Below are 24,539 nucleotides of genomic sequence, written 5' to 3'. Positions count from 1 at the left end.
GAGGGGGTGGGGCTTTGGGGGGAGGGGAGGAATAGGGATGGGGCAGGGGGCGGAGCAGGGGTGGGAAGAGGTGGGGTGGCACTTGGGGGAAGGGATGGAGTGGGGCTGGGGCTTAGGGCAGAGTAGGGGGTGTTGTCCCAGGCCCTGTGCCCCTCTATGGACAGCCCTGGAAAGATTCATAAGAGATCTCCACAGCTCAGTCCTTAGGTGCAAAGAGACTGCATGAGAGCGTGAGTCAGCTTTGGGATCCCAAAGAGTCGGACCAAAGGGCCGCCAGATCAGGCTTCCCTCCACATCCCAGTTGGCCCAACAACAGAGGGCAACGTCCGGTGAATTCTGGGAAGCTGGGACCTGGAGAAGTTCTCTCAGGAGCTCCAGGGAAGAAGTCAGGGCAGCTGCACCCACTTTCCAGAAGGCTGTGGGCAGATATCAGCTCCCTGAACTGAAGGGGCTCTTACAGATCTGTGCTCCCTTTTCTTTTGCTGCCTCTTGTTATGAACCTTTGGATGCAGCAGCCCAAAGGCCTGAGGCCCGTCTTTGCAGGAGAGGGTCAGGGCTCTTTCCCAGAAGAAGGCTTTTCTTCCCAATTGTGCTGTGTGCTGTGAGAATGGATGAGGCACTGGGCTCCAGCATGGAGTGAAGCAGGGAGGAGAAGACTCTGCTTGGGCAAGGGCTCTGGCCATTAATGGAGTGGGGGCCCCAGGAGATTCTGGCTCTTTACTCTTAAGGAAATAATGACCGTGGCACTTACCAGTGTCACACTCTCATCCCGGTCTTCAAGGTGCAGCAGGAGCGGGAGCAAGCAGTGGATCATCTTCTGCTGCACGATGGGTTTGTCCGGGTCCTTCACGCTGCTCACCACGTTGCCAAGCAGTAAAATGGCAACGGAGCGCACGCTGTCCCTCTCCTGGCAATGACACACAGGGAGTGGGGAAGCCCGGTTAAAGCCAGGCAGGATCAGAGCATAACGTGACAGAGTCATAATCCGCACGCTGCTCCGGTTCCCCCGTGTTAACTGACTTGGGTCGCGGGAGCAGTGAGGCCACCAGGCCAGCGCCATAGACATCTTGTGTAGAACAAGGCCTGAGACACTGTGCAGGGCAGTGCAGCCCCATGGTGTCCTAGACACAATTTCTGTCTGGAGAGCACAGAATCCTAGACCCCTAGAAGCTTAGGGGAGAGGGAGGGAAGGCTGCTGGAGACTGGTCTGGGGAAGGGGAGGAGCAGCTGCTGGAGCCTTACAGGGAGGTGCTGCTACAAAACACAGCAGTTCTTTTGCTCCTTGGTGCCCCTGAGAGCCGGGAGATTCCCGACCCACCTCTTTCCTGCTGGGAATCTCCACCTCTTTGGGGCCGGTGTTCTCCAGACAGCTGGTCATCTGCCCAGTGCCAGGACCCCTCTCCCCGAGGCCAGGCGGCAGCAGGGGCTGGGAGCATGGCGCTGATGCTGAGGTTTGCGGAGAAGAGCTCTGACAGGGAGGTGGCTGAGCAGGAGATTCCCCACCCATGGCAGGGGCACCCCTTGGAGGCTTCATGGCAGGGCTGAGGGGTGGGAGGGAAGGGGATGGGAAGAGAGAGACAAGGGCACCAGAGACAGGCGGGGGGGGGAGGAATGGGGTTCTCCTGTGTTTCCCAGCCTTACGTCATCAATGAAGGGGCGAAGGCTGACTGCAATGTCCTGGGAGATGGAGCCAAGCCCCTCCCCATCCAGGAGGTAGATGATGTCTGCAGCTTGATGCATGGCTCCCATGACACGCCCTCTATCCGTGTCACAGAACATGTCCATGATCGCTGGCAGCTGGGCCCGTAACGAGTGCACCTGCAGCAATGGAGAAGGCAGCTCATTACTACCCTGGATGACAGCCTGGGGCATATGCTGGCCCATCCACTCCCACCTATGAGACACCACGGCTGGCACAGCCGCCCAATGGGGCACAAAGTCATTCTCCTGTCACTCTCTGCCAGCTGCTCACTGTAACCTTTGTCTTTGCTCACCCGCCTCCCCACTGCATCACATCTGCAATCAGGGGTCAGCTCACGGGAGCAGGGACCACGTCGTGCCTTGATTTGCTCAGTAAAGCACCTCCAACATTCGAGTGCTGTGCGTTAAACAACAAGGCTTGTGTGGGGATCTCGCTCTCATTGCTGAGCGATTCAATAGACATCGGCTTCCTCGGTCCCCCAGGCAATCCACGCCCCTCACCTTTTCTGGCTGGAGCACAATACTGCCAAGGCCTCGCAGACTGAGCCGACGTACAATGGGGTTTTTATCTTGGGTCCATTCCATGAGCTGTGCCTGGAGCTCTGATTTTGTCAGTATTGTCTCAATGGAAGGACTCTGGAGAAACTGGAAAGAGCCAAATCAACATCGGGTTGAGGAGCAGAGGTCTTCCTGTGGGGTCTGTCCCCTGGACACTCATCTTTACCAAATGGCCACTTACTCCCATACAACGTCTCCGGTGTGTAGGGAGCCAGTTGCTGCTCTTTCAGTTGGCTCATTCCCAGAACTTAGACTAATGCACAAGTCACAAATAAACCCCCAGGGAAAGGGGAATCTCAGGCCCCACTGAGTGCCATGGAGAGACCCTGGGGCAGAAGAAAAGCAGAACCCCAGGAAAGGTGAGGAGAGAAGCATGGCCTTGGGGCACCGGAGAAACATCTCCTCTTGTCACAGGATCCCACCTAAGTACATCCAGCCAGGAGCGATCTCACCCTGTCTCTCCCTCCCTCTCTGTGCCATGCCCCACCACCATCCATGTGCGGAGAGGAGCTAGCTGGCTGGAAGGCTGCTGAGCTGCTGACAATGTGCCCAGAGCTTACTGGCCTGAGCTGCTCTCCTGTCAACTAATGAATCTCACCTCAGTGCAGAAAGTTATGGCGATATTTCTCTGCTCCTCCTCCTTCTCCCTTTGAACAGTGGTGACGGCCTCTCTGAAGACGGCAGGGAGCTGAGGTTCTCAAACTCGATCATGGCTCTGGAACATGGAGCAGAAAGTCCCTTGTGGTTATCAAGGGGAGAGAGTTCCTCTCTAGTTGCTGGGCTGAGATGGCAGCCTGGAACAGAGGAACATTTCACACGGAAATCCCATTCCCAAGAGAGACCCACTGAAGAGGAAACTTTGGGCTCCTACCTTGCAATCACGCCAACACCCTGCGAGTAGTAATATCGTGAGGCTATCATGTCCCAACCCTGCTGAAATTGGATGCTGGCAAATTCCTTCCAGTATCCGGGCATGGAAAAAAGAGTCTTCACAGCCTCCACCGACGTGCTAAAGACAAAAAATACCAGTGTCAGGCAACGAGATCAGCCCCAATCATGGCAAAGCTGCACACGCCCTGGCACACACAGCATGGACAGCAGGAGCTAGCCTCCCCGAGGATAGATCCAGTGTGATATCATGGTGCTCCCCTGCCCAATGGGCCCTGTCGACACTGCAGTTTCATTGAGTTTGTAACCAGTTAGTGACACTGTAGCTTCTTAAGATGGTTGATGTCATCACTCAATGCGGTTGAATACTTGATTCTTTACTGTGACAGGTAACAGGACTCAAGCGGGCATGTGGGGCCAGATCCTTAGTTGGTGTAAGTGAGCCTGGGCTAACTATAGCACCCGAACAAATGATGGCCATGAACAGCCTACATGTGTTTAGCAGAGCACATCTGTTCTTCCTTTTCCTTTCAGTCATTACCTTAGGGGGTTGAGGCAGCTGGATCCCTCCTCGGGGCTGGATGTCGTGCTGGCCATGTAGGTCCCTGGCAAGTGCAGATCCATCACATACTGCACTTGCCTGACGCAGAGGATGAGCATCTGGGGATACATTTCCAGGATGGCTTCTCGGTATCCCCATAGGAAAAGGACCTCGTAAATGGTCCTCATTGCCTGGAGGGGGGGAAGAATTTCACTCCACTATCCCAATCTGCCACCTGCCCCCATTGCCATTCGCTATTGTCCTTTTCTCGGGTCTCATTTCCTCCCCAGCCTATTACAAAAGAGGATTGGCTCCTGAGAGGGGAGGAGACATTTGGAGGGTCCTGAACCTTCACCCATTCCTGGAACGGAAGCAGGATGGAGCCCTACGGAAAGGTCAGAGGAGTCTGGATGATGTTATTCCCCATTATTTCGCTTAATGGTGCAGACTCTGTGCTTTGGGTTTCCAGCCATGACTGCACAGGCTGAAACCATCCTGAGGAGATCTGTTCTTGTAGACCCAGTGTTTCTGGCCCAGTCAAAAGTACTGGACATCTCATGATCCCATGCTGGGAAGATTTCTAGTCACAATTTAGAGAGCCAGAAACCTGGATACTTCCAAGAGACACCCGAACTGCACCTGCTCACTAAAGAGCCACCTAGAGCGGCAAACAGAGCCAGGGCACCAGCAGATAAACCGCTTCAGATCAGTAACTTTTCCTGGGTGAAGCTTTATTTACACCTCTTTGGTTTGCTAGCAGGTGGCCAGGACACACTAAGGCCTGGTCTGCATTACAGAGTTATGTCAATGCAAGGCCCCTCACCCAGCATCACCCTAACTATGGAATTTCCTTCCCATTGGCAGAACTGCCCCTTGGTGCCAAATTCATAACTCCACCTCCATAAGTGGCAGAGAGTCCAGGTCGATGCAGTGTCAGTGTAGACACAACGTCGCGTACGTCAACTGGCTTTCAGGAGCCTTCCCACAATGCCCCACCCTGACCGTACAATCGAGACGAGCGCTTCTGGTGAGGACGTGCACTGCCGACACAAGCAGCAAAGTGCAGACACACACAAGGGATAGAATTGCTGTGGCGGCTGTATGCCGAGATTACATGAGTCGGCTTCATTGTGTAGTGGAGCCGTGGCCTGAAGCTAAGAAGGGGTGAAGCTCACAGACACACACAGATGCACTATCCTCCCCGCGGTTGCGGGTTCTCAAAGTGACATCTCAAACCTCACTTACAGCCAGAGACACATTGCCGCTCTTCTCCTCCCGGTGTCTCTGCTGGAGCTTGTCCAGCAGCTGCTGCAGCACCTCCCTGGGGAGCTGTGGTTCTTCCCCCAGGGCCTTCCACAGCTCAATGGCACATCTGCAGATTCAGAAAGAGAAGTCAGACCTTCCCTGCTTGGCCACCTCTTGCCCTCCCCAGGGAGAGGCTTGGAAAACGGGCAGGAAAGGCGTCTGAGAGAGGAGACACCGATTGGTGCAGGGAGGCTGAGGCAGGGCAAGTCCCGTCAGAGAAGGTTGTATTTATTCCTTTCCCCTAATGGGTTGTTGTTCCTGAAGCTAGCACCGCTGTTTCCAGGACAGTGACCATGATCTGACCACCGAGTGACCAGCACAGTGTGACCACCAGACTGTGCAACATTCTGCTCTGTTACGCTAGGCTCAGTCCCGAGGAACTTGCCTGACCTCAGTGCAGTTCCTCTGGCTATTTGGGGTGTAACTGAGACCCAGCATTTGGCCAAGTGTCTCTTAGCAGCTGAATCCTACTGCAGTGTGGTGGACGGGTCAGACACTGACTCAGAACATGCCCTGATAGGAGAGGTTCAGGGAGATTGTACTGCCCAGTGTGACAGAGCTGGAAGGAAACTAGTACTGAAATCCCCCTCCTCTCTTCTCTCCATTCTTGCTGATCTAACCGCTCCTGGTCCCCCCAGGCATCCGCACAGGAAGACTGCAGACAGATCCAAAAGGCTTCCAGTCATTTAACTTCCAAGTTTGGTGAGGAAGGTCGGACATGGTGGTCAAGCCCTGGGGACACTGAGAACTAGGTTGGACAAACCAAGAGCAAATGGCCTGGATTTAAGGTCTTCAGGAAGCTTGACTGAAATTCTGTGCCAACGCTGCCGAGTTTCTATAGGTTCTGAGCACAGACCCTGGAAAGCACTGGGGCTGCTTCAAGGAATTCAAACCTGAAAGGTTTACAAATCAAACACTCAAATCAATATGAAAACCAACACTGTATTCCTCTGGTAACGGAACTGGGTAAGAAATTCAGTTTCTTTCATGCTGCTCTTCAATTCTCTCTCCCATGTGACACAGATTTGTCTATGGTCAGTGCAGAACTGCATTGCAGAGGATGCTGAGGAAAGACGGAGTTTTGACCTCTGGCGAGGTCCAGTTGGGTTTCACGGCCCCTAGGCACATGGAGACTGTATTATAAACACCTCAGCTGGATGACTCTGCAAAGTGATCGGCAATAACCAGCAGGACTCAGGGTTCACAACGTATTGAGATGAAAGAGGCACTCACCCCTCTCAGAGCTGTTCTTGCCGGCTGTCTGCAGACTCAGGCAGGCTGCACTGCATTTACGCTCTGGTCATGTGTGGATCATTTATTTATTTATTTAGTTTGCAACAATTAGGTCTGGAACTTTCTGTCTGAAGAGATTTACCTCTGCTGCGCAGCGCCATAAGGATGAGTGCATTTTTTCACCACTTCCTCAGCCATGGAATAACTAGGGATCTGACTGCAGGTAACAATCCTGCACTGGTCCCCAGCGGACGGACAGATGGACCTCATGGACCTTTTCCATCTCTGCCTTCTCTCACACAATAGGGAGCAGCCAGACCTCATGACCCAGGGATGTGGAGTGAGCCCCAAAGTCATTTATTGGCCCTGTACTGGACGGGAGAGGAAGTGGGGTGACCCATAGAAATCAGGACAGTGCTGGACTTCCCCAGAAAACTGGCACGTCTCCATCCTGGGGAGTGCAGGAGGAGGGTTGGCTCCTCAGTGGCTGGGCCTGGGCATCTCCTCTTGGTGAGCCTGGACAGCTCTCTGCACAGCAGGAAACTCCCTCCAGCTGCGTGAGCCCGACGGACCCTTCCCGGACTGTGGCCTGTCGGTAGGAGCAGGAAGAGAAATAATGGCCTGAGGTGATAACAGAGCAGCTCCCTACCTGTCCGAGGACAGCGTGTGTGCCACACAGCTCAGAACCACGTCCTGGGGGTGGGAACGAGCCAGCAAGGCCGTGGCCCTCAGTGCTGCTTTTCTGGCTCTGGGATGACAGACGTTGTCCAGCCAGATTAAGATACGTCCACGACGTCTCAACCTGGAAGAATGCCAGAAAGTTGAGGGATGGATTTATCCATGAGTGACAACCTCCCAGGTAACCCCTCCTGGCAGCCCTGCAAGCCGCCTCTCACCTCGGTTGCCCATCTTGGCTCCTCCATAATCTGAAGAAAGAGGCTTTGACAAGTCCAGGAACCCCAGCCTTCCTGAGGTCTGGTTTAGTACCTTAAAGCTCAGAAACACACACAAAGACTTCCCCAAACCTTACTGTGGGCACAGCCCAAACTCCCCTGCTATCCCAGGGCCTTCCTGCCTTAGCAAACTGCTCTCAGCCTGCTCTCAAGGGCTTCCCTGCAGGAGCCTTTCCTCCATCTCTGCAGCTTCCTGCTGATCTCTCTAGCACAATCAGTTCCTCCAGGCCCATGCTTCTCAACCCAGTTTCCATTGTGGGCCCCATATGTGCTGTGTGGGGCACGTCCAATACCACCTGTTTGGCCCTGAGGATGTCCCAGGTAGAGAAGCGCTGCTCCAGACCCAGCTGGTTCCACTGATGTACCCCAGAGCCCATCCCAGAGATGGCAGGCAGGGCTAGTTGGACTGGGCTAGCCAGCTCCAGGCCCCAGCCCTAAGGAGAACCTCTACACTGCGGGATTTTAAAACCTGCCGTAACCAATCTCAAAGCCGGGTCTCTAACCTCGGGCTCAGGCTATGGCACTGGGAACAGCAGTGCAGACCTGGAGACTTGGGCTGGAGCCCAGGCTCTGAAGCCCCCTCCTCCCCAGGCTTCAGAGCTCCAGTTCCAGCCCAAGCCCAGAAGAGGCTGCGTTGCCGTTTGGCCCCACTGTGCCAGCCCTGGGAGCCCACGTCCATAGGGCCAGGCTTTCCGGCTCCTGCTGCAGAGTTTGCAGCACAAGGTAGACAGACCCGAAAGGGACAAGCCGCCCCCTCGGGCTCTTCCATGAGGAACTGGTCATTGCTCTTTCCTCTCTCGAACAAGGAGCAGGAGCTACAACCCGGGTGGCTGGATTCTGGTGCCCTGTTCTGCTAGCAGGAGTTAGAGCCCTGCACAAATCAATCTCCTGATTGAGGGCCATTTGTTATCTTCCCCCTCGGACCTGCTGGAAACAGGGAACTCGGACAGAGACAGGGACGACCTGCAGGAAACCCCAGGAACAGGCAGGTTTGGGGAGGAAGCTCAGGCTCAGGATTCTGTTTGTTTATGAGTCTCCGAGTTTCCAGGAAAGCCAAAGCCCAGGAAGGGAATAAGTCTGCACTTAGGCGCCATGGGCAGGCGGTATCTGGGGAAGGGCAGGAATGTCACCTATTTCCAGGCCGAGCGATTGAAGGCAACAGTTAAAGGACTGTAGGGAACGTGAACCCTGATTCCTTTCTCGATAACCCCACCTGCGCAGGCTTGGGCAACTCAAGGAGCTCTCTGGGCTTCAGTTTCCCCAGGTGTCAAATGGGTTGAATTCCTACCTCCCAGGAGGTGGTGGAGCTTCATTAATCAGGGGAATAATGACTCTGAGAGCCTCCTACTCAGGGGATGTAGAAATGAAGTCTGCCAGAAACCTCCCTAGGCCAGTCTAATTCACGGGGGAGGCACTCAGATCCTGTGGGGATGGGCAGCAGGATCAGAGCTAGGGAGAGACAGAGAGAAAAGTGCAAAGCCAAATTCCTCCTGATCCTTCAGCTGGAAAAACAAGGCCCGCAGCATGTCTGAGAAACCAGTGTGGAGGCCCCTGGGCAGACTAGGTAAGTGCTGCGCTGCCAGGGCTGGGGCTATCGCTCCCCTTCAGTGGGGCTGGGCTGTCCTCAGGGACGTGTCAGAGCTCCAGCGGGCAGAGAACAGGTCAAACACCTCACGCCGCGGATCCCGCGGCCAAGCGATGAAGGGAAAGGGCTCAGCCAACCTTCACAGCACCATGCCCGTGTGTCCCAGGAACAGTTTCCTAGGAGAGAAATTCTCCCCTCCCCTCTCTGCGCAGCATCCCCTGCCCACGGCGGAGTCTCTTACTCTCTCCATCTTGTCTCCGTGTAGAGACACGATGGTCCTCAGCTCTTCCTCGGCGGCTTGAAATCGCTCCAGGGTGGGTGTCGTCAGACCCTTCACGGCTCTCATCAGCAGGGCTTGGAGCTGGGCTGAGGAAGCTGCTCCCGGGGGGTCTGCAATGAGAGGGACAGAGCCTGTCGGGACTGAGTATTTCCATCGCTCAGCTGCCCTGGAACAGTCTGTCCCGGCGGGAGGCTGGCAGCGCCCCGTGAGCGTGGAGACTCCGGCTGAGCCCTTTTCTTAACAAACCTCAACAGGTGCCGAGGTTTCCTCAGTCTTTCATACGCTTCCCCTCCCCCCTGCCTGAGAAGAGATGGGAGCCTCTCAGCCGGTGCTGGGACCCCAAGGGCACCCCATTTCCTCCCTCTCTAGCCCCTCCCCCCAGGAAGCCCAGCTTTTGCTGAGAAAGCCTCAATGGCCTGCAAAGCCCAGTCAAGTTGCTTGTTGAGTGCAGCCGAGGGTCACTGCAGAACCTGCCCCATGTCCCATCCCACCCCGAGCACCTGAGCAGATTGGCTCAGCAACTCTAGCAGCCCACAGTGTCTGCGAGGAAAGGACTGAGAACAGGGCCCAAGCGGAAATGCCTCTTCCTTCCCCACCCTGCAGCGTGTGGTGCTGCCACAAAACAGGCAGGAATCGCCGGCAGGACAGAAAGTAGCTTCGACTGAAGGAGCAAGTCTGCCTGGCTGAGGAGAATCCCAAACTGTGGGCCTCTGGGGCCCAGCCCCCCGTGGGTCAGAACTCACTGGGCACAATGTTACTGCAGGGGGACTGGTTCCAGGGTCACCTAAACCCAGGGCCTGGGGTGCTGAAGGCCTTTGCCCTGGTGTCTCAGGCACCTCCTGAGTGTTACTGCAGCTGGCCTGCGTGGCTGGATTAGCCCCGTCTGTCCTGGACGCCAGCAGCTGAGGATGCAGTAGAGCACACCAGAGCGACACACTCGCATAGATACTCCTGGCAGAGGGGATCCAACCTGGGATTTCTGGAGTTTAGTGCAGGAGCCTCTCCGCAGCAGCTAAAACCCAACTGGCTGTTAGCTAAGGCTCTAGAGCAGACTCCTTTGATCTCTGTCTCTAAGTGGTCCTGGTGCCACTAGACGGGCCAGAACACCCCACCCAGCAGGTGTGTGGGTTACCCCTACAAGTGCAGGGAGGGGCCTGGTAGGATTTTCAGCAGTGCCTGTGTCCCATGGAGAGTGCATCAGAATCAGGCACCTGAGTCAGGCACTTCTGCAGATCCCACAAAGCACCACAGAACTTCCAGAGGTGCCTGAACCCCTTTGTCAACCTGGGCCTCGTTCAAGCAACCCAGAGAAACTCGTAAAGACTGGCTGGGGTCGATCACACTTGAAGAGTGTTTCCTTTCAGCTCCTGAGCAAGGGGCAGGTAGGTCTCCTGTCAGAGATCCCAGCTCCGGGAGATATTAATACACCCAGCAGGAGGCTTTCCAATAGCACAGTCACAAAGCGTCATTACCATGGTCATATGGGAGCTGCTTGGTAATGAGGGGTGGGAGTGCGCTCTTCTTCCTGCTCTTCTGGGCTCCCTTTTCCCACTTCCCCTGCGACTCCGCGCCTCCTTCTTCGTCCCTGGAGCAGAAAGAAACATTCGTAACATTTCCCTTTTCCATGTAGTATCCCTGCTTTACAGAGGATGGAGGTCGGGCCCAGAGCCCTGAAGTGAATTGCCCAGGGTCAGACTGAAGGTTGTTGGCAGCTAAGCAGAGAACTCCGATCTCATGGATCTTTGCTGGGGGCTTTTACCACACGAGGCTTCCTCGGACCTGGGGGCAAGTTTCTTTTCCATGGTGTTTTCTACTTGTCCCCTCCCCTTGCACACCTTCCCTGTCAGTGATGGGCAACGGGCCTCATTTGCATTTAACCCCCCAAGAAGTAATGGCTCAGCTCTGGTACGGTTCCCAGCTGGGACCTCTGGAGCATTTTACTGATGAAATGGACCCGATCCAGGAGACAAGAAATGATTTCCTACAACGTCCAGCCTCTCTGTTCTCCTTACAGCCCGGAGCAATGTTAGTACTCCCCACCCCACAGTGCCAGACCCCCAGAGGGGGGGTGACCTGACACACTCAGCTCTCCCCACCTCAGAGATGGACCTCGGCCACCCTTGCCAAAAGGATCTGGCACTAAATGGATTCCAGAGTCTGAGGTACCCATCAGGGCCGGCTCCAGGCAGCAGCCGAGCAAGCTGGTGCTTGGGGCGGCAGATTCCAAGGGGCGGCAGTCCGTCCAATCCCATTTTGGGGGGGGGGCTTTGCTGCTTCCGCTGCCTCGGCAGGTTTTTTTCTTTTTGGTTTGTGGCAGCGCAGAGGAGGGGAGCTGCTGGGAGCGGTGCCAGGTCTGCAGCAAGCCCAGCAGCCCGCCCACCGGAGCAGCGTGGAGCCCTCCCAGCAGGCAGCGCGAGCACCCCACTTAAGGAAGCCCTGGCCGCCCCCCTTGTCTCCACCCCCCACGCTAGCTGGAGTGTGCACTCCGCTGCCCGGGGTCTGCAGGGCTCGGAGTCCCCCTGCACCCGTGTTCCCGTCGCCCCGCAGGTATTTTTTTTCTTTTTGGTTTTTTATTTTTTCTTCCCTTCGGTGCTCCAGCTGGCTGGGCGGTTTGTTTCGCACACACCCCCGCCCCCCGCTGCTCCGACCGGCCGGCAGGTTTCCTGCTGCTCCCTCCTTTGCTGCTATGGCCGGCAGGTTTGTTCACTCCCCTTCACTGCTCCGGCCGGCTGGGCGGTTTGTTTCGCACACACCCCCGCCCCCCGCTGCTCCGACCGGCCGGCAGGTTTCCTGCTGCTCCCTCCTTTGCTGCTATGGCCGGCAGGTTTGTTCACCCCCCTTCACTGCTCCGGCCGGCTGGGCGGTTTGTTTCGCACACACCCCCGCCCCCCGCTGCTCTGACCGGCCGGCAGGTTTCCTGCTGCTCCCTCCTTTGCTGCTATGGCCGGCAGGTTTGTTCACTCCCCTTCACTGCTCCGGCCGGCTGGGCGGTTTGTTTCATGCCCCCCCCCCATCGCTCCGACCGGCAGGTTTGTTTCACGCCCCCCCCTTCACTGCTCCAGCCAGCAGGTTTGATTCATCCCTCCCCCCGCCCCCTTCGTCACTCCGACCGGCCAGCAGGTTTCCCACCCACCCCCTTTGCTGCTCCGGCCAGGAGGTTGGTTTCCCCCCCCCCACTTCGCTGCTCCGGCCGGCCGGTTTGTTTTGAGCCCCCCCCCTTGTTGCTCCAACCGGCGGCAGGTTTCCCGCCCCTTTGATGCTCGCGGCTGGCTGGCAGGTTGGTTTCCCCCCTTTGCTGTTTCCGCTGGCTGGCAGGTTTGTTCCCCCCAACCCCATCGCCACTTCGGCCTCTGCACAATTTTTTTTTTTTTTTTTTGCTTGGGGTGGCAAAAAAGCCAGAGCCGGCCCTGGTCCCCATCGCTGTCCCGTGAGAAGGCCCTGATGTGTAAGGCTTGTAGGGTGACTGGTGTGAGTATTCCTCACATGCTCCTCGCTAACCATGTGGATTGAATCCTCACCTGTAGGATCCAGTTCAACTTTCCCTGTATCCTCCTGCAGCTTCACCTCCTCTGACTCCACCTGGTTCTCAGCTGCTATCTTCTTCGGGACAAGTGCCTCCACCTTCTTTGTGAGAAATTGTTCTCTCCTCATCCCTGTCTGCCATCGAGGTGTCAGATTGGTTACAGACACAGAGTCTCTTCATGCCTGACAGGATGGACCATGAACATTTCCTTCTCTGGGCTTCTCTGGCAAGGCCTGTTCTTGCTGGCTAAAGTCAGAGCATGCCTCCATTGCTACAGGTTGGACAAGCACTTTGTGCACATGGATCTCTCTGTGCTCCCTAGAGATGAGTCTTTGGAAAAAGGAATGAAGCCTGGAATAGAAAGAAGGAGGAAATGGGTTTTCTGTCATTCTCTAAAGGAAGGAATTAGTTTGCCCAGGATTCACAGGTCCAGGAGACCGGTCTTTTGAAGCCATCTGCTCCTCTAATAGTCAGGACTGGTTCATACAACCGAGAACATAAGCAACCCAAGACCACCCATCCTGGGTCCAACCAAAGGTCCATCTAGCCCATTATCCTGTGTTCAGACAGTAGCCAGTGCCCCAGAGGAATGAACAATACACCTACATTAGACAATCATTACATGAGACAAAGGTTTCTATTCCCAACGGGAAGGCAAAGGAGTGCATTGGGGCAACTCCAGAGGAAATACTATTTATGGAGATATCAGTCTAAATTCTACACCAGTTTTGTTATCTTCCCTTTAGGTGATACCCTGGAAATTCACCCCACTCGTCTGCTGAAAGTTAAAACAGTGGAAATCTGCCTCCAGAGAAGGTGAGAGGCTGGCGCAGGAGGGAGCTGAAAGATGCCGACGTTCAAATCAAAACGGAACGTTGAGACCTGACTGTTGCAACCCTGGCCCCCACCAGTCCCTAGGACATGGGTGGCCGACCTGAGCCTGAGAAGGAGCCAGAATTTACCAGTGAACATTGCCAAGAGCCACAGTCATATGTCAGCAGCCCTCATCCACTACCGCCCCAGCCCCCGGCATCTCCCTCCCACCGGCAGCCCCCCCAATCAGCGCCTCCCCCTCCCTCCCCACTCCTCCCGCCCGCTGCAATCAGCTGTTTGGCAGTGCGCAGGAGGCTGTGGTGGGGAGGGGGGAGGAGCGAGGGCATGGCAGGCTCGGGGCTAGGGGCAGGGGCCTTGGGGGAAGGGGTGGGGTGGTGGCAGGAGCTGGGGCAGAGCCGGGGGTTGAGCAGTGAGCACCCCACAGCGTATTGGAACGTCAGCATCTGTAGCTCCAGCCTGGGAGTCAGCGCCTATGCAAGGAGCTGCATAGTAACCTCTGAAGAGCCGCATGCGGCTCCGGAGCCACAGGTTGGCCACCCCTGGGCTAGGAGAAAGAGGCACCAACCTGCCATGTGCGATCTAAGGAGCAGAAACAGAATCTGGGAATTACCTTCTGTAAAAACTCATCTTCGTTCGAACACCTGTGGAAATAGCTGATTCAAGAAGTTGTTGAGAGATGGCTAGTCCGCGTCTATCAGCAGCTCCTTGGGTCACCAGCCGTTGTCAACCAAGCCAGTTGGCAGACTGAAGGCCGGGCAAGAATGCTGAAGCAGAACATTCTTTGCTGTTGGGATACATGACATCACAATAAATTTAACCATAAACACACCTGGACACCCACCCAGAGAGACACACACACAGAAGAGTTTGTAACATTAACAACAGTGAGAGAGACACCCAAAATCTCTAGGGATTTTGATTTGGAGGAGGGGGATTATAGACTCCAATTGCATGGGTGCTCTGGGCGTGAAGCACCCACAAGGAAAAATTAGTGGGTGCTTAGCACCCACTGGCAGCCAAGCTCTGCCCTGCCTGCAGTGCGTCTCGCATGCAAGTGGCCCCAGTGAGCAACTCCTCCTGCTCCCTCCCAGCACTTCCTGCCCACCACAAAACAGCTCTTTCATGGAATTCAGGATACTCCAGGAGGGTCGGGGCGGAGGGGGAGATGGTATACTTGGGGGAGGAGATGGAGGAGAGGCGAGGTGGGGTGGGATAGAAGTGGGGCGAGGGTGGAACAGGGTTAGGAAGAGAGGGGGCAGAGGAAAGGGTTGATTTGGGGGTGCAGCGGGGCAGACCAGGGAAAAGGTGGGGCGGTGCTTTGGGGAAGAGGTGGAGTGGGGAGGGCCTGGGGCAGAGCGTAGTTGAGCACCACTGGCCAGAGGGAAGTTGGTGCCTACTGAGGGGATGGACAAAGGACTGATAGACTCATAGAAGATGAGGTTGGAAGGGACCTCAGGAGGTCATCAGTCCAACCCCCTGCTCATGGCAGGACCAACACCAACTAAATCATCCCAGCCAGGGCTTTGTCGAGCTGGGCCTTAAAAACCTCTAAGGATGGAGATTCCACCACCTCCCTAGGGAACCCATCCCAGTGCTTCACCGCTCTCCTAGTGAAATAGTGTTTCCTAATATCCAACCTAGACCTCCCCCACTGCAACTTGAGATCATAGCTCCTTGTTCTGTCATCTGCCACCACTGAGCACAGCCAAGCTCCATTCTCTTTGGAACCTCCCTTCAGGTAGTTGAAGGCTGCTATCAAATCCCGCCTCACTCTTCTCTTCTGTAAACTAAATAAGCCCAGTTCCCTCAGCCTCTCCTCATACATCATCTGCCCCAGCCCCCTAATCATTTTCCTTGCCCTCTGCTGGACTGTCTCCAATTTTTCCACATCCTTTCTGTAGTGGGGGGGCCCAAAACGGGACACAATACTCCAGATTTGGCCTCATCAGTGTTGAATAGAGGGGAAAAAATCACCTCCCTCGAGCTGCTGGCAATGCTCCTACTAATGCAGCCCAATATGCCGTTAGCCTTCTTGGCAACAAGGGCACACTGAGAAGCTTGATATGAGTTAGCATCCACTGTAATCCTCACGTCACTTTCTGCAGAACTGCCGCTTAGCCAGTCGGTCTCAGTCTTTACCAGTGCATGGGATTCTTCTGTCCTAAGTGCAGGACTCTGCACTTGTCCTTCTTGAACCTCATCAGATTTTTTTGGCCCAATCCTGTAATTTGTGTAGGTCACTCTGGACCCTATCCCTACCCTCCAGCATATCTACCCCTCCCCAGCTTAGGGTCATGTGCGAACTTGCTGAGGTGCAATCCATCCCATCATCCAGATCATTTATGAAGATGTTGCATAAATCAGCCCCAGGACTGACCCAGCGGGGAGGGTGGAGAAGAGGAGGCACACGGTGAGCAGCAGGGACCCCAGAGACAGGGGTGCAGTGGAGGAGAGGGGAACTCAGCCAGGCAGCAGTGGGCAGATGGGGTTGGGAGAAGTGGGAAGCAGATACAGGAAGAGATGGAGCACAGGCTGGGCACTGGGGCCCAGGCATCCGGGGCCTGGTTGGCGGCAGCTGTGCCAGGAGGCTTCCCCACTATTATACCCACCGCCTGTGCTTCCACTGAGGATCTCCAGAGTGTCAATGTTCCCGGAGCTCGCCTTCCTGACAGGCCTGAGCAACCAGAGCTTGTCACTAGACCACGCACAGCCTCCCCGTGGGAAGCGTATGGACCCAAACAGGCTGGAGACAAGTTATCGCAGAAATCACTGGGGACTCGGGGAGCATCTTCAGCTGAGCAGGGTGACACACCCCACAGGAGCTGAATTTCTGACTCGGGGCTGAGTAGTGCAGGGTGGATGCGCAGCACAGCTGTGAGGCTGTCTGCTGCGATCGATGCACCAGGGTCGATTTAGTGGGGGTCTAGTGAAGACCCACTAAATTGACAGCAGAGCGCTCTCCGGGCAACTCTGGGACTACACCGGGAACGACAGGAGTAAGGTAAGTCTCCCGTCGGCCCAGCACAGCGTAGACACAGCAGTAAGTCGACCTAAGCTACCTCGAATCCAGCTGTGTTAGTCATGTGGCTGGAGCAGCATCAGTTAGGACGACTTACTGCGGTAGGAAGGACACAGTGGGAGGGGCAGTGTGGGGATCTCTCTGCCATGGTGCCCTGGGGCTGAGGGGTCTGTGTGCGGGGCTGTGTCGGGGTTTTTCTGCTTGGGGGCTGGGGGTGTGTGGGTGGGGCTGTGTGGGGATCTCTGTGCCAGGGGGCCTGGGGCTTAGGGGTCTGTGGGAGGGGCAGTGTGGGGATCTCTGTGCCATGGGGCCATAGGGCTGAGGGGTCTATGGGAGGGGCAGTGTGGGGATCTCTCTGCCATGGGGCCCTGGGGCTGAGGGATCTGTGGGAGGGGCAGTGTGGGGATCTCTCTGCCATGGGGCTCTGGGGCTGAGGGTCTGTGAGAGGGCAGTGTCAGGCTTGTCTGCTATGGGGCTTGGGGTGTGTGGGAGGGGCAGTGTGGGGATCTCTCTGCCATGGGGAATAGGGCTGAGGGGTCTTTGGGAGGGGCAGTGTGGGGATCTCTCTGCCATGGGGCCCTGGAGCTGAGGGGTCTATGGGAGGGGCAGTGTGGGGTTCTCTCTGTCATGGGGCCCTGGGGCTCAGGGGTCTGTGCAAGGGTCAGTGTGGGGATCTCTCTGCCATGGGGCCCTGGAGCTGAGGGGTCTATGGGAGGGGCAGTGTGGGGTTCTCTCTGTCATGGGGCCCTGGGGCTCAGGGGTCTGTGCAAGGGTCAGTGTGGGGCTCTCTCTGCCATGGAGCCCTGGGGCTGAGGGGTCTGTGGGCGGGGCAGTGTGGGGATCTCTCTGCCATGGGGCCCTGGGGCTGAGAGGTCTGTGAGAGGGACAGTGTGGGGAATTAGAGGATTGGACCAAAAGAAATATGATGAGGTTCAGCAAGGACAAGTGCAGAATCCTGTACTTAGAACGGAAGAATCCCCTGCACTGCTACAGACTAGGGACCGAATGGCTGGGCAGCAGTTCTTCAGAAAAGTACCTAGGGGTTACGGTGGACGAAAAGCTGAATATGATTCAACAGTGTGCCCTTGTTGCCAAGAAGACTAATGGCATTTTGGGTTGTATAAGTAGGGGCATTTCCAGCAGATCAAGGGATGTGATCATCCCCTCTATTCAGCACTGGTGAGGCCTCATTTGGAGTACTGTGTCCAGTTTTGGGCCCCACACTACAAGAAGGATGTGGATAAATTGGAGAGAGTCCAGCGGAGGGCAACAAAAATGATTAGGGGGCTGGAGCACATGACTTATGAGGAGAGGCTGAGGTAACTGGGATTGTTTAGTCTTCAGAAGAGAAGAATGAGGGGGGATTTGATAGCTGCTTTCAACTACCTGAAAGGGGTTCCAAAGAGGATGGATCTAGACTGTTCTCAGTGGTAGAAGATTACAGAACAAGGAGTAATGGTCTCAAGTTGCAGAAGGGAAGGCTTAGTTTGGACATTAGGAAAAACTTTTTCACTAGTAGAGTGGTGAAGAACTGGAATGGGTTACCTAGGGAGGTGGTGGAATCTCCTTCCTTAGAGGTTTTAAGGTCAGGCTTGACAAAGCCCTGGTTGGGATGATTTAGTTGGGTTTGGTCCTGCTTTGAGCAGGGGTTGGACTAGATACCTCCTGAGGTCCTTCCAACCCTGAGATTCTATGATTCTATGATCTCTCTGCCATGGGGCCCTGGGGCTGAGAGGTCTGTGAGAGGACAGTGTCGGGACTTGTCTGCTATGGGGCCTGGGGTCTGTGGGAGGGGCAGTGTGGGGATCTCTCTGCCTTTGGATGCTAACATGGGAGGGGAAAACATTAAATCTTCTCTCCCCATCCCTTTACACCCCTGTCCTTCCTCTTCCCCCCTTCCCAGCAAGAGTCACCCTCTGCCCTTGTCTCTCTGATGCAGAGACCCCCCACCGACCAGTCAGAGAAGGACCTTGCCCCTGAGGAGAAGGCTGAGGAGAATGAAGACCCAGCCGCAGAAGGAGAGGAAGAGGAGGAAGAGCTAGAGACAGAGGAGGAGGAGAAGCAGGAAGAGCAAGTCCTGATCACAGAAAAAGAGGAGGAGGTGGAGGACCTAGCCATAAAAGAGGAGGAGGACTTGACCACAGAGGAAAAGGACGAGGCGGACATATCCGTAGAGGAGGAAAAGGAGGAGGATGAGAACTTGTCTGCAGAAGAGGAAGAAGAGGAGGAGGAGGAGGAGAACGTGTCTGCAGAAGAGGAGGAGGTCAAGCACCTCTCCACAGAAGAGGAAGAGGACTTGACCACAGAGACGGAGGAGGAAGAAGAAGGTAAAAGAAGAGGAAGAAGAAGGTAAAGGAAGGACGTGGCCCTGGTGGAGGAACACCTGATCATGGAGCAAAAGGAAGAAGAGAAGGACCTGGCCATGGAGCAGCAAGAGGAGCACCTGCCTGTGGAGGAAGAGGAGGAGGACCTGGCCACAGTAGTGGAGCACCTGGCCATGGAGCAGGTGGAGAGGAGGAGGACCTGGCTACAGAGGAGGGAAAGGAGGACCTGAATTAGCAGGAGGAGAAGGAAGAGGACCTGGCAATGGAGGAGGACGAGGATGTGGCCATTCAGAAGAAAGAAGAGAAGGAAGAAGAGGTACTGGCTATGGAGGGAAAGGAAGTGGAGGAGGATTAGGACTTGGCCCCGGAGAATGAGCAGGAGGAAGAGGACCTGGTCACAGAGGAGAAGGAGGAGGATGTGGCCATGCAGGGGGAAGAAGAGGCGGAAGAGGAGGTAGAGGACCTGGCTATAGACTAGGAGGACCCAGGAACAGAGGAGGACGAGGATGTGCCAATGCAGGGGGATGAAGAAGAGAAGGAGATGGACCTAGCCCTGGAGGAGGAGGAGCAAGAGGACCTGGCCAGAGAGGAGGACGAGAAGGAGGAAAAGGAGGAGGAGAACCTGTCCAGGGAGGACCTGACCATAGAGGAGGAAGTGGAGGAGGGGGAGGACCGGGCCATGGGAATGGAGCATGTCGTCATGGAGAAGAAAGCGGAAGAGGATGACTTGGATGAGGAAGAGGATGAGGAGGGCAAAGCCAAGTCCTCCTCCACCTCCATGGCCAGGTCCCCCTTGCCCAGATGCATAAATAGGGAAGTAATGAGTAGGAGCAAGGAGGGGATCTTACCTCTCTCTATAGCATTGGTGAGAGAGATAATGGAATGGTGACGTCCAGTTCTGGTGTCTGTGTTTTTAAAGGATGGTGTTAAATTGGAGAGGGTGCAGAAAGAGTCACACAAATGATCTGAGAGCTGGAGAAAATGACCTACAGTGAGAGACTCAAATTGTAGGTGGGTGAAATTTAATGGCCTGGAACATTCAGGAGATCAGATGAGATGATCCAATGGTACCTTCTGGCCTTAAGCTCTATGAAACTCTATGAACCATCGTCTCCCCCCCCCCTGCTCCGATGTGCTTCACCGCACAGAAGGGTGGCTGGACAGCCTGGAATGGCCCTGCTCCAAAGCGGCCCTGGCGGAGAAGACAGCAGTGAGTGAGAGACGGCTGTGGGGACCTGGCGGGAGGGCAGGAGACCTTGGACAAGGAGGGGGCTCCCTTGGCAGGGAAGCAGATCGGTGGCACTGGAGAGGACAGCAAAGAGCAGGGATTCCTGGGGCTGAGGACTGGGCAGCAGCCAAGGGGAAATTCTGGGCGTAAGCGCTGGGGGTAGGTGGGAATCGTGGGATTGGGGGGTAAGGCGAGGCTGGCGGTAGAAAGGTAGGGGGCAGCTGTGAGAGGCTGGGCCAAGTGGGAAGGGAAGGAAGGAATCGGGAGGACAGGGCCCAGCTGTGTTGCCAGAGGATCCTGCTGGCTGTGTCTGGGCAGCCTCTCTGGGAAGTGCCCAGGGGTCAGTAGGGCCTGAATCTGACATTCTCCTTTGGGTCTTACAGGAACTAACTGAGAGCTGCCCCAGGACTCTGGGCCCAGCTCTGTCCTCTCCAGCTCCATGGACCGCACGTGAAACCTCCCGTACCAGAAGCTCCTGCCTGGCTCCCCCAGCTCCGGTGCTGCTCAGTCCAGAGACGCTGCCTCTTCCATGGCCAGGTTCTCCTCCACCTACTGAACAGCCTGCGGTGATGGGTAAGGGAACCCATGGCCACACGGAGACACCATGGGCACGGATGGGGATTGAATCTGGGCCCTTCACCATCACGGGCACAAGCCTGCCAGGCTCCCATTCAGGTAGCCATGGAAGGCTCTGCCTGCAGACACCCCCTCTCCATTCCCACTGCCAGACTCTTGCCTGCGGTGACAACGAAGGAGCAGGAGAACTCCTGGGGGAGAACCCCCGGGCTGCACAGTCGGGTGTCAATATTGAAAGGTGCCTTTTGGCCTCTAAGTGCCTCTTTTACTCGGCTGTTTAGCCATGGGGGCATTTTTATCCTTGCACAGGTTTGTTTTTTGTTTGCGGTGTACATTTAGTGTGAGCCTCTAGTACAGTGTTTTTAAACAGTCTCCGTGCGCTTGGCTGGCATTTCACCCTGGCATGTTGCTTTTAATTTCCATTTAACGAGCCTGCTCACGTCTGGGCAGTTCCCCTTTCTGAGGTTAAATGCTCCTGTGGTGGGTTTCTTGGGCATTTCCCCCTCCAGGGCTGTGCCATGTGATTCCATCAGGGCTGTGATTGCAGAAAGTAACTACTGCAGCGTGGGGGTTGCACGGTGAGAGCTCACACCGTGCACTCTCCTAAGCAGAGAACGTCTCCAAGGACCGGCACTGCGGTACCGCTCCTTGCCAACACCGCCCAGATCTGCTGCATGTGCCCTGTCAGCCAGCAGGGGGTTGGTCTCTATTGTCACAAACGGGGGATAAAAGGACTCTCCTTATCCATGTGAGGGCATTCAGCCAGTATTCACGGGGCGCTGGATGTCATCCGGCCTTGGCAGCTCTGAGCTCAGAAGGACAGTGGGTGAGTGTTTGGGAAAGAATTTCTACTGATTTCCCGTTGGGCTCCATCCAAAGCCAATAACTAGGGCTGTCAATTAATGGCCTTTTGATCGCACTGTTAAACAATAATAGAATACCAGGTTACATGTATTATCAATACTTTTGAATTTTTTTATACTTTCAAATATATTGATTTCAATTACAACACAGAATACAAAAACAACGAGGAGTCCTTGTGTCACCTTAGAGACTAACAAATTTATATGGGCATAAGCTTTCGTGCATGCTTTCATCAGATGCATGGAGTGTAACAGACAGTAGGGAGGTATAAATACACAGCGTATGAAAAGATGGGAGTTGCCTTACCAAGTGCGGGGGGTCAGTGCTAACCAGCCAATTCAATTAAGGTGGAAGTGGGCTAATCTCAACAAGGGGTGGAAGCATCCACCAAGAAGGGGTGGAAAGCATTTTTGTAGTGCTAATGAAGCCAGTGTAAACAAGGTGGCCCATTTAAAACAGTTGACAAGAAAGTGTGAGTATCAGCAGGGGGACATTAGATTTTTAGCACACGGAAGCTTATTCCCAAATAAATGTGTTAGTTTCTAAGGTGCCACAAGGACTCCTTGTTTTTGCTGATACAAAACGTTTTTGCTACCACTCTGAAACCAGATCTTAAGTGGTTTCTCTGCTGGTACCCTGGCTCAGTTGCCTTCAGCTCTAGGTGGCCCTTTAGTGAGCAGGTGCAGTTGGGGTGTGTCTTGGAAGTATCCAGGTTTCTGTCTCTGTAAATTTTGCCTAGAAATCTTCCCAGCACGGGATCATGAGATGTCCACCACTTTTGACTGGGCCAGAAATACTGGGCCTATGAGAACGGATCTACTCTGGATGGTTTCAGCCTGTCCAGTCATGGCTGGAAAGCCAAAGCACAGAGTCTGCAGCATTAAGAGAAAGAACGGGGAATAACATCATCCAAACTCTTCTGATCTTTCCACAGGGCTCCATCCTGCTTCCAGGAGTGGGTGAAGGTTCAGGAGCCTTCATATGTCTCCTCCGCTCTGAGGAGCCAATCTTATTTTGTAATACACTGGAGAGGAATTGAGACATGACAAAAGGACAATAGCGAGTGGCAATGGGGGCAGATGGCAGACTGGGATAGTTGAGTGAAATTCTTCCCCCCCTCCAGGCAATGAGGACCATTTACGAGGTCCTTTTCCTATGGGGATACCGAGAAGCCATCCTGGAAATGTATCCCTAGATGCTCATCCTCTGCATCAGGCAAGTGCAGTATGTGATGGATCTGCACTTGCCAAGGACCCCTGAGCAAATCTGTGGGCCTCTGTCCCAGAACGTGGACAGAGCCACACCAGCAGCACATGGGACCAGGCACCGCAGGATGTCAGTGTCACAGGTAAACAGGAGGAAGAGGGACCAGTTCAACTGGTTCTGTGGGCACAGTTAGGGGCCTCCATCTACATGGGAAAAAGAGAGCGCCAGAAGACACCTCAGGTGGTGTAAACTGACACAGCTTTGCTCGCTTATGCCAACTAAGGATCTGGCCCCACATGCCTGCTTGAGTCCTGTTACCTGTCACAGTAAAGAATCAAGTATTCAACCGCATTGAGTGATGACATCAACCATCTTCAGAAGCTACAGTGTCACTAACTGGTTACAAACTCAATGGAACTGCAGTGTCGACAGGGCCCATTGGGCAGGGAAGCACCATGATATCACACTAGATCTATCCTTGGGAGGCTAGCTCCTGCTGTCCATACTGTGTGTGCCAGGGCATGTGCAGATTTGCCATGCTTGGGGCTGATCTCTTTACCTGACACTGGTATTTTTGTCTTTAGCACATCGGTGGAGGCTGTGAAGACTCTTTTTCCATGCCTGGAGACTGGAAGGAATTTGCTGGCATCCAGTTACAGCAGAGTTGAGACATGATAGCCTCCGCAATTACTACTCGCAGGGTGTTGGCGTGATTGCAAGGTAGGAGCCCAAAGGTTCCTCTTCATTGGGAATGGGATTTCCATGTGAAATATTCCTCTGTTCCAGGCTGCCATCTCAGCCCAGCAACTAGAGAGGAACTCTCTCCCCTTTGATAACCACAAGGGACTTTCTGCTCTATGTTCCAGAGCCATGATCGAGTTTGAGAACCCTCAGCTCCCTGCAGCTTTCAGAGAGGCCGTCAGCATTGTCCAGAGTGAGAAGGAGGAGGAGCAGAGAAATATCGCCATGACTTTCTGCACTGAGGTGAGATTCATTAGTTGACAGGCACAAGTGGGCTTTCTGGAGAGCAGCTCAGGCCAGTAAGCTCTGGGCACATTGTCAGCAGCTCAGCAGCCTTCCAGCCAGCTAGCTCCTCTCCGCACATGGATGGTGGTGGGGCATGGCACAGAGAGGAGGAGAGACAGGGTGAGATCGCTCCTGGCTGGATGTGCCTAGGTGGGATCATGTGACAAGAGGAGATGTTTCTCCGGTGCCCCAAGGCCATGCTTCTCTCCTCACCTTTTCCTGAGGTTCTGCTTTTCTTCTGCCCCAGGGTCGCTCCATGGCACTCAGTGGGGCCTGGAGATTCCCCCTTTCCTGGGGTTTATTTGTGACTTGTGTATTAGTCTAAGTTCTGAACCAACTGAAAGAGCAGCACCTGGCTCCCTACACACCAGAGACTTTGTATGGGAGTAAGTGGCCATTTGGTAAAGACGAGTGTCAGGAACAGACTCCACAGTAAGATCTCTGCTCCTCATCCAGATCTTGATTTGGCTCTTTTCAGTTTCTTCAGAGTGCTTCTATTGCCACGACAGTGACAAAATCAGACCTCCGGGCGCAGTTCATGGAGTAGATCAAAGACACAAATCCCATCATACGCAGGCTCAGTCTACGGGGCCTTGGCAGTATTGTGCTTCAGCCAGAAAAAGTGAGAGGCATGGATTGTCCGGGGGACCAAGGAAGCCGATGTCTATCGAATAGCTCAGAAATGAGAGTGAGATCCCCACACAAGCCTTGCTGTGGAGTTAGAAACTCTGTGACTCCTTCACTCCCTCTGCAGCTGGCCCTGACCCAAGCCTGTTTTCCCACCTGGAGCTGACCCTGTAGCCAGGTCCCATCTGCTTCGGTTGGGTGGCAGGACTCTATTCCAGGTTCTCTGCTGGTTCATTTCTGCAGGAGTTACAATCTCTTCACATTTTTT

At 54.9% G+C, this 24,539-nt stretch overlaps 2 long non-coding RNA genes across 2 annotated transcripts; one reads left to right on the top strand and one right to left on the bottom strand.

The window, feature by feature from the left end:
• Positions 1-12,781: 12,781 nt before the first annotated feature.
• LOC120387942 lies at positions 12,782-20,453 on the bottom strand. The gene is made up of 3 exons (XR_005590442.1): positions 20,439-20,453; positions 14,012-14,185; positions 12,782-12,918 (listed from the first exon to the last, which is right to left on the bottom strand). It is a non-coding gene; the product is annotated as an uncharacterized LOC120387942 (long non-coding RNA).
• Positions 20,454-23,252: 2,799 nt separating this feature from the next.
• LOC120387944 lies at positions 23,253-24,428 on the top strand. Its single transcript, XR_005590447.1, has 3 exons — positions 23,253-23,338; positions 23,485-23,602; positions 24,123-24,428. It is a non-coding gene; the product is annotated as an uncharacterized LOC120387944 (long non-coding RNA).
• The last annotated feature ends 111 nt before the right edge of the window (positions 24,429-24,539 follow it).

The sequence above is a fragment of the Mauremys reevesii genome, linkage group 21 (genome assembly GCF_016161935.1).
Source record: "Mauremys reevesii isolate NIE-2019 linkage group 21, ASM1616193v1, whole genome shotgun sequence".
NCBI classification, from domain to species: domain Eukaryota; kingdom Metazoa; phylum Chordata; order Testudines; family Geoemydidae; genus Mauremys; species Mauremys reevesii.
Note: the sequence above shows the minus strand (reverse complement) of the source record. Positions and strands in the feature narration are given on the sequence as shown.